General features: G+C 42.7%; 1 pseudogene; it reads left to right on the top strand.

Moving 5' to 3' along the window:
* The first annotated feature begins 1218 nt into the window (after window positions 1–1218).
* Window positions 1219–2419, top strand: LOC106734533 (calcyclin-binding protein-like; annotated as a pseudogene).
* The last annotated feature ends 6408 nt before the right edge of the window (window positions 2420–8827 follow it).

Here is an 8827-nt window from a genome sequence, read left to right as displayed (position 1 = left end):
CTCACCTTATTCCACCAAATGAAAAATACATTTAGCTATCCTCTGAATAAAAGCTTTGGGCAAATTGTAAGCTCTCTGGAAGTAGCTATCAGAAGCACTGATCATCTGAACAGATCATCTTAATACCAGTGGACCCAGGAGAATAAATCCCATCCACAATAAGGCATATAGTATCATTTAGCTCACAATATTCTGTTTCTTTTTTCCTCTGTTGTTGTTAGGAATATATAATATCAAAACAAGGAATACGGACATTTATGTCAGGGCAACAAGCCAAGGAAAGCCTGAAATATATGATTCTATTAACACTAATGGAAGTTAAAGCAAGGCAAAAGAAAAAACAAAGCTCCCTGCCTTGACTCACACTACCCATACTTTCCCCAAATAAACAACCAGCATTTATTCTCTTAATGTTCCTCCTCTGCACACTCATACATCACTGTTGGACATAAACCTTTCACTGATTTCAAAAGATGGGTTTCTTTTCCTTTGTTCTTCCTCTATAAACAAAGAGTTCTGAAGAGGACTAGGGTACTTTTCCGCCTGCCCTCAAGTGAGCACCTCCATTTATAAGTACAAATACTCCAACCACATGCTCTACTGTCAGACTGTTACTCAGAAATCACAAAGTTGATCTAGCGATTCGGCCCTTTCTCTTTTCTTCCAGAGAAGCTACTTGGCTAACTTGTGACTGGGGCTTAAGGCAGCTAGATCCCACATGGCCGACTGCACAGTTGAGTCCTAGAACTGGTGGCTTGAGAAATATGCTAGGTTTGTGCACATGTACCCAAAATCCTAAAAGAAGGTGAGAAATGAAGGAAAAGGGATTGTGGTGGACAATCCTCCATGAGGGTAGGAGGATGATTTCTCACTTTCCCTCTCTCTGTCTCTCTCTCTGTCTCTGGCAAGCACACACAACCTATGGCAAAAACTTAATAAATAAAATTTTAAAAATAAATAAATTTGGATTTTTCCCTCTGAGTCATTAGGTAAACTTTTCATAAGAGCCAGGACAGACAGATGGACACTGCCTCTCTGTTGACCTCTTTATGAACCTCAAAAAATAAAACAAACAAACAAAAAACGCTTTACTTTCTAGTTGTCTTGTTGTCTTCATGTGTTCTCTAACCAACGAAAATGGGTTTAATCTTAGCTGGCATCCCTGCTTGAAAGAGAAAGCTCTCATACTGGGGTCATGTTGTCTGAGCTCTGGGACCCTCTAAGGAAAGGTCTAGCCAAGGCTATTATCTGACCTCAGGCTCAAGTGGCTAACCCTACATTTTCTCCAAATCCTATCTCTGGGGCGGTGTGTACCCAGACTGCAGTGCTGTGCTCGAGTGAGCGCGCTCTGTGAGGCGTCCTCTTTCCTGTGCGGCTGTGGCTTGGACGGTCAGTGCTCATTGAGACCATGCCATCGACTGTGGAAGAGCTACAGAAAGATCTAGAAGAAGTAAAGGTGTTATTGGAAAAGGCCACTAGGAAAAGAGTACGTGATGCCCTTACAGCTGAAAAATCCAAAATTGAGACAGAAATCAAGAACAAGATGCAACAGAAATCACAGAAAAAAAAAAAAAACCCACAACTTCTTGACAATGAAAAGCCAGTTGCTGTGGTTGCTCCCATTACAACAAGATATACAATGAAAATCAGTCATTATGGATGGGATCAGTCAGATAAGTTTGTGAAAATCTACATGACCTTAACTGGAGTTCATCAAGTTCCTACTGGAACATGCAGATGCATTTCACAGAGAGGTCATTTGATCTTTTGGTAAAGAACCTAAATGGCAAGAGTTACTCCATGATTGTGAACAATCTTTTTTTTTTTTTTTTTGAGAGGTTTTTGCTATAGGGCATGTGCGCTCGCCAGACAGAGAGAGACATAGAGACAGAAAGCGAGAAATCACCCCCCAGGGGGGATGGTCACGCCACAATCCCTTCTCCTCCATTCTCCTCTTGGGATCTTGGGCACGCACGCACTCGCGCCCGGCGTGAGTTCTAAGCCACCGGGTCCAGGACGTGAACCGCGGTCGACTACGTGGGAATCCAGCGACATAGCCATTACACTAACTGCTGGTTCCCGTGAACAATCTTTTGAAACCCATCTCTGTTAAAGGCAGTACAAAAAAAGTTAAGACCGATACAGTTCTCATATTATGTAGAAAGGAAACAGAAAATACACGATGGGACTACCTGACCCAGGTTGAAAAAGAGTGCAAAGAGAAAGGAAAGCCTTCATACGACACTGACACAGATCCTAGTGACGGACTGATGAATGTTCTAAAGAAAATTTATGAAGATGGAGATGATGATATGAAGCGAACCATTAATAAAGCCTGGGTGGAATCAAGAGAGAAGCTAGCCAAAGGAGAACCAGAATTTTAAGATTTAAAGTCCTTTCATGAACTGTGATGTGGAAATTCTGATGTTTTCAATAAGGGAATGTTGGTGAGCAGCACATATAAATTGACATAACTATTTACACAGCCTTCTAAGTAAAGACAGTGAATTTTCCATGTCCTACTAGAGGATTTATTTAAATAAAGTCTGCTTATTAAACACTTCCTCCAAAGATGATTTCATTAGCACCCTGATCATTTTGTTCAAAGAAAGAATTATACTGCATTATTTGAAATCATGAAAACGCTATGTATTTTTGTTCAGCTAAGAGACAGAAAACAAAAGTATTTGTTTGCCTGTAAGTTAGTGACATCAATTCTAGGGTAAGAATAAGAAAGTGTAAAACTTGAATTTTTACATAAAATATAAGTTTGTACTTGTACTTGGAAGTTGATTTCTTACCCCCAGCTGCAATGCATTACCACGTACCAGGAATTCAGTTATAGATGATCCTGTGTATTGAAATATATTTGTTTATGCACCTATAGAACTGAAACTAAATAGAAACTTGACAAGAATTAAAAAAAAAAAAAAATCCTATCTCTGTAATCCTCACTGCTAGGGCCCAGCCTGGCCAAATGCCTGCTCTCGGGCCTTCTCCCTGCTGGAGCAGGAGATTCAGGACAACCATTGGAGACTACACAACAATCCACGGTTAAAAAGAAGACTTTTCAGGCAACTAATTAATGGAAAGAAGTGCCGGCTGCCTCCACGTAACAAACCTGGTATCTCTCACTGTCTGTCTGCAGTAGTCAGCACAGACTGCTCACGAATGTTCGCAGAAAGAGCAGAACCACGCGTGCCTTTTGAAGGTGGAGTTTAACAGGAAGTTTGAGGCAATTCAAATAGGTCTCGGAAAACACCTTGGCCTACTTTGTGCTTATTGTCAGGTATCTATGGAAATCATTACATATTAATACTCAAAAGGGATGACTATTCATTCTTTTAATAGGGCATAATCATCCAATACAGTAAACATGGTACAAATATTCTCATTCTTCAAAGCAGAACTGACTATTCCCCCAACTTCTGGTGCCCAGTACTCTAAAAAGCTTCATTTAACAGGATCTGTAACCCTTCATTTACTCCTTTGTTTATACAGTTGTCTCCCCACATCCCACTGCCCTTACTCTTCTACCATAAATTGCTTGAGGATAAGAATCCCATCATATTCCTTCTTTTTCAATTTTTTTTTTTTTTGGAGAGGCTTTTGCTATAGGGTGCGTGTGCTCACCAAGAAGACAGAGAGAGACAGAGATAGAAAGCAAGAAATCACCCCCCAAGGGGGATGGCCACACCGCAATCCCTTCTCCTCCTTTCTCCTCTCGGGATCTTGGGCATGCATGCACATGCACCCTGCGTGAGTTTAAGCCATCAGGTCTGGGACTCGAACCATGGTTGACTACATGGGAGTCCAGCAACATAGCCATTACACTAACTGCGGGTCCCCCATCATATTCCTTCTTGAGTCCAGCAGACTGCCTAGCACACAGTAGGTACTTCATACCACCAGCATGGAAAATGGGGAAAGGAGATGGGAAAGTCTGAAAAGGGGGAACACAGTAAGAGTTTAAAAAGCAGAAGCTGAATCTTCTTTATTACCTGGCCTGGGAATATTTTTTTTCAATTAAGAGACAGACTAAAGAAACCAAATGAGCAGTGGCACCAAGGTGTGAAAGTATAGAACTTTATTGTGGAGTAATAAATATTATCTCTCATCAATTATAAAAACATTTTTTCTTCCACTTCTGTGGTACACAGAGTAGTCATACATGTTAGAAGTAATGGTGTCATAGATTCAATGACATATAATAAAATGACTGTGGCAAGGAGGGTTGGAAAGATGCCTATAAGTTTGCACCAAATTTTCCAAAAGAAGAGAAACAAAAAGATAGACTGGGCCTTTTCTGTGGATGGCAAATGAGGTGACTATCTCACAATGATTACCCTTCCCTAGAGCAATCAGGTGGGACTCCCTGAGGCAACACCCACACTAAATTGCCCCATCCTCTGGCTACCATTAATTGATCCAAGAGTGGTCACATGGCCCAAACTGGACCAATTATTCCACTTTGAGGTTTCTTACATGGAGCCAGTGAGAGTGGAGGTCAGTTCTTCTCTGGTGTTAACAACAGTGAAGCAATGAGGTTTAAAATTCAGGGCAATCAATTCTCTTGTACCCTGCCACATAGGAGAGAAACAAAAGCAAAAAACAAAATCTTGACAGCTTTTTTTTCCTTTTTTTTTAAACATTGTCAGAGGGCACATGTACTTAACAAAGAGAAAGAGAGAAAATAACCTACCTCCAATGGGGTCTAGCCACATCACAATCTTTTCTCCTTGCTTTTCTTCCATTTCTCCATCCCATCAAAATTTTGGGCACACATGTGAAGCATGTTTTTCAAGCCATGGGGACTAGGATTTGAACTGCGGTCAGCTACATGGGATCCAGCTCCCTATGCACAGGGCTTAACCGCTATGCTAGGGGGTTGGTCCATCTTGACAACGGTTAAGTCCTTTATTGGTTTAAACTAGCTAAGTGCTCACCAAACCCAATTTTTTTCTTTCTAGGAAAACAGTCCATACTTCTCAGCCTCTCTTACTATTAGATGGGGCTACATACTGGGTTATAGTCAATGCAGTGAGAACAGTCATATAAGCCACTTGCAATCCCAGTCCATAGAAACCTCCCAAATGAGGTCTTTCAATCTTCCTCTCCATCTGCAGGTTCAAAGTAGAGAACTCAGGGACCAGCAGTTAGCGTAATGGCCATGTCGCTGGATTCCCACATAGTTGACCACGGTTCGAGTCCCGGACCCAGTGGCTTAGAACTCACGCTGGGCACGTGTGCATGCGCGCCCAAGATCCCAAGAGGAGAATGGAGGAGAACGGATTGCGGTGTGGCCATCCCCCCTGTGGGGTGATTTCTCGCTTTCTGTCTCTCTGTCTCTCTCTGTCTGTCTGGCGAGCGCACGCGCCCTATAACAAAAAAAAACAAACAAACAACTCTTAAAAAAAAAAAAAAGTAGAGAACTCAGGGGCCAGCAGGTGGTGTGGAGGTTAAGGTGGCTGGATGCCATATGGCCACCTGTGAGGTCCTGAACCCACTGGTTTGAAAATGATGCCAGATACGTGTGCATGCATACCAAAATCTCAAGAGGAGGATGGAGGAGAAGGGATTGTAGCATGGCCATCCCCATAGGGAAGGATTTCTCACTTTTTTTTCCTCTATCTCTGGCAAGCATATGTTCCTTCTAGCAAAAACTTCAAAATAAATAAATAAAAAAGGAAAAACCTCAGAGAATGAAGAAAGCCCACAAGATAGGAGGAGTGTAGACCTCTTAAACATTAAAGGCCTGGGACCAGCAGTTGGCGTAATGGCTATGTTGCTGGATTCCCACGTGGTCAACCGCGGTTCACATCCTGGACCTGTGGCTTAAAACTCACGCTGGGCACGCACGTGTGTGTGTGTGCCCAAGATCCCGAGAGGAGAACGGAGAAGGGATTGCAGCGTGGCCATCTCCCCTGAGGGGTGATTTCTCACTTTCTGTCTCTCTGTCTGTCTGCCTGGCATGCGCCCTATAGCAAAAAAAAAAAAAAACTCTCAAAAACAAAACAAAACAAAACATTAAAGGCCACCTTATCAGGAACAAGCATGTTGAAATGCTGTGAAGAAGAACTACCCTTCACTACAGTAAGCCACCAAGATGTGGGGGCTGTTAGAGCAGTTACCTACGCTAATACCACCTGGTTCCAGCTCACCTGTTCTTCTCATGGTATTATAAAGTACCTTCCCACGAATTTGCTCTCTGTCCAAGTTAAAGTCAGGCTTCTTTCCTTTACAACTTAGAGCCCGACTAATAGAAAAAATTAACAACAATCATTTGAAGTGGCAAGAAGATGAAATAAGTGACAATCCCCAAGAATCTAGGGGATTTGTAGAAAATTTCTCAGAACAAGATAATAATTCCAACAAACTCAGGACAATACACAGAAGACTCTTTTGAGTTTCCAAAGGCTTCTAGCTTTAAACTCTTAAACCACATACAGTAAGATACTCTCTTCCCCATTCTCATTTCATTCCCAGAAATGTGTCTGAGGCAGACTAGCTGTACCTTAGGGCTTACCTACTAAAATAGCCTCAGGAGTTCTCAACTATCCAGAATTCTGGCAAGTAAGACAAACCTCATTTATTATCCACAGCTACCTCTGCTGTCCCAGAATGAATTGAGACATGGATGCCCACACAGCTCCAATAGTTCAAATAATTAGTCCAGGGTAAATAGTTCCGGGTAGAGCTAGATGACCCTGACAGTTTTCAAAGATAAATATTCGAGAATCACCAAAGATTCTGGTAGCACTTATAAGACTATAAATGCAAAGATTACAAAAATAAACGCATGAATGATACCATGCATACCTCCTTGGGCCATCATTAGCTTTGCCAGGAACTGAGGGTAAGTGATGATAAAACAGGCATCCTGGTTAGTCTCCAGAAATGTCTCTCGCTGAGCCAAATTTGGTCTATACCAGCAAGTGCTGACACCAGTAATACATCCTACAGCCTTGTTATCAAGCCCTTTAACACGACCCATTGAGTCACTTAACTCTCAAAACAACAGAAGGGAGCTGGGATTGTCAACAATCCTTCCATTCACAGCTAAGAAAACAGGCTCAGACAGGCCAAGCACTCACAGACCCAGGATTTGTGACATGAGCAAAGACTTGAACTCCAATCCTGACTGCAGACCCTCTATCCATTTCACTGTGGTTAATACTGTGGAGTATTAAGTAGAAAAATGACCTGATTGGCCAAGACTTTTTTCCACTGTCCCGATTTATGTCCATGCTGGAGTTTAGTTTTCCATGTTACATGTAGAATGTGTGGGAACGTTCCAGGGGTTAAAGGGCCTGGGATAGATGCCTTGCCTGTCTCCTGAGCCAGCTGGGACAACATTCCCTGACAAAACACCATGCCCACAAAGGGCCTTGAGATAGAAGGAAGGAGCTGGAGGAAGGGAATTAGTAGTGCTGAGACCTTCATGTGATCCTGTCAATATTTCAGCTGGAGGCCTCTGAGAACCAGGCGGCAAGTTCTCTCAGGAGCCCAAATATAGAACCCAGAGCAAATGAGCAGAAGTTGTCCTTTGTTTGAGAGGGAGAGCAAAGCAACTATACATATCCAGCTGGCGACAATCAGCATTGTCTCAGATGATTTTTTAGGAGCCCCTTCTAAGAGACAAATTGCTGGGATCAAACACCAATCTACCACCTAGCAAGGGAGAAAAAGTGTGTGTGTGTGTGTGGGGGGGGTGTTAATGTTTTAGTAAAACCCACTGATCCCCTGGGACCAGCAGTTAGCGTAATGGTTATATCGCTGGACTCCCATGTAGTCGACCGCGGTTCGAGTTCTGGACCAGTGGCTAAAATTCATGCCTGGCGCATGTGCGTGCGTGCCCAAGATCCCAAGAGGAGAATGGAGGAGAAGGGATTGCGGCGTGGCCATCCCCCCTGGGGGATGATTTCTCACTTTCTGTCTCTCTGTCTCTTTCTCTCTGTCTTTCTGGCGAGTGCATGGGCCCTATAGCAAAAACCACTCCAAAAACAAACAAACAAACAAAAAAACAAAACAAAAAAAACACTTATCCCAAAGAGCAGGTGCTCTACCACCTCAGAAAGAAGAAAGTAGGACCAGCAGGTGATATAGTGGTTAAGGCACTGGACTCCCATGTGGCGGACCACAGTCCAAGTCCCAGATCTGATGACTTGAAAATCATACCAGGCATGTGCGCATGCGTGCCCAAAATCATGAGAGGAGAATGGAGGAGAAGGGTTTGAGGTGTAGCCATCCCCCTGTGGGGTGATCTCTCACTTCTCCTCTCTCTGTCTCTGTGTCTCTCCTGCAAGTGCACATGTCCTATAGCAAATCCTCTTTAAAAAAAAAAAAAGAAAGAAAGAAAAAGAAGACAAAGGACTCAGAAGAGCTGCCCTCAGTGTTAGAAGACACGAAGAGTTGGCCTCTCCTGACTATCACCATTTCCCTGGCCTCCATGGGTGAACAGAGCCCCATACCCTGGTACACTTCCTTACAAATAGGAAGTCTCGGATACTAAGAAGCATGGGGTAGAGGGAGGGACAAAGTCCTTGATTTTGACAAACATTGGCCTAGAACCACACTTCTCAATCTCTGGTTAGCTGTGATCTTCAGCAAATCACAGCCTCTTTGAGCCACAGTTTCTTTTTTTCCTCTCTTTTATAATTTTTCATTTATATTTAACTTGTACATCTTTGTGGGGTACAATATGGTTTTTCAAAGTATGCATGTAATTCATGATTATCAAATCAAGGATTTAACTATATTCATCATCTTCAACAAAGAACATTACATTATGTTGTGAACCTTCGGTTTTCATTCTACTAGGGTTTTT

This window comes from Tupaia chinensis, unplaced genomic scaffold, assembly GCF_000334495.1.
Source record: "Tupaia chinensis unplaced genomic scaffold, TupChi_1.0 Scaffold000139_1, whole genome shotgun sequence".
NCBI lineage: Eukaryota > Metazoa > Chordata > Mammalia > Scandentia > Tupaiidae > Tupaia > Tupaia belangeri.
This window is presented reverse-complemented; position numbering and strand designations above follow the sequence as displayed.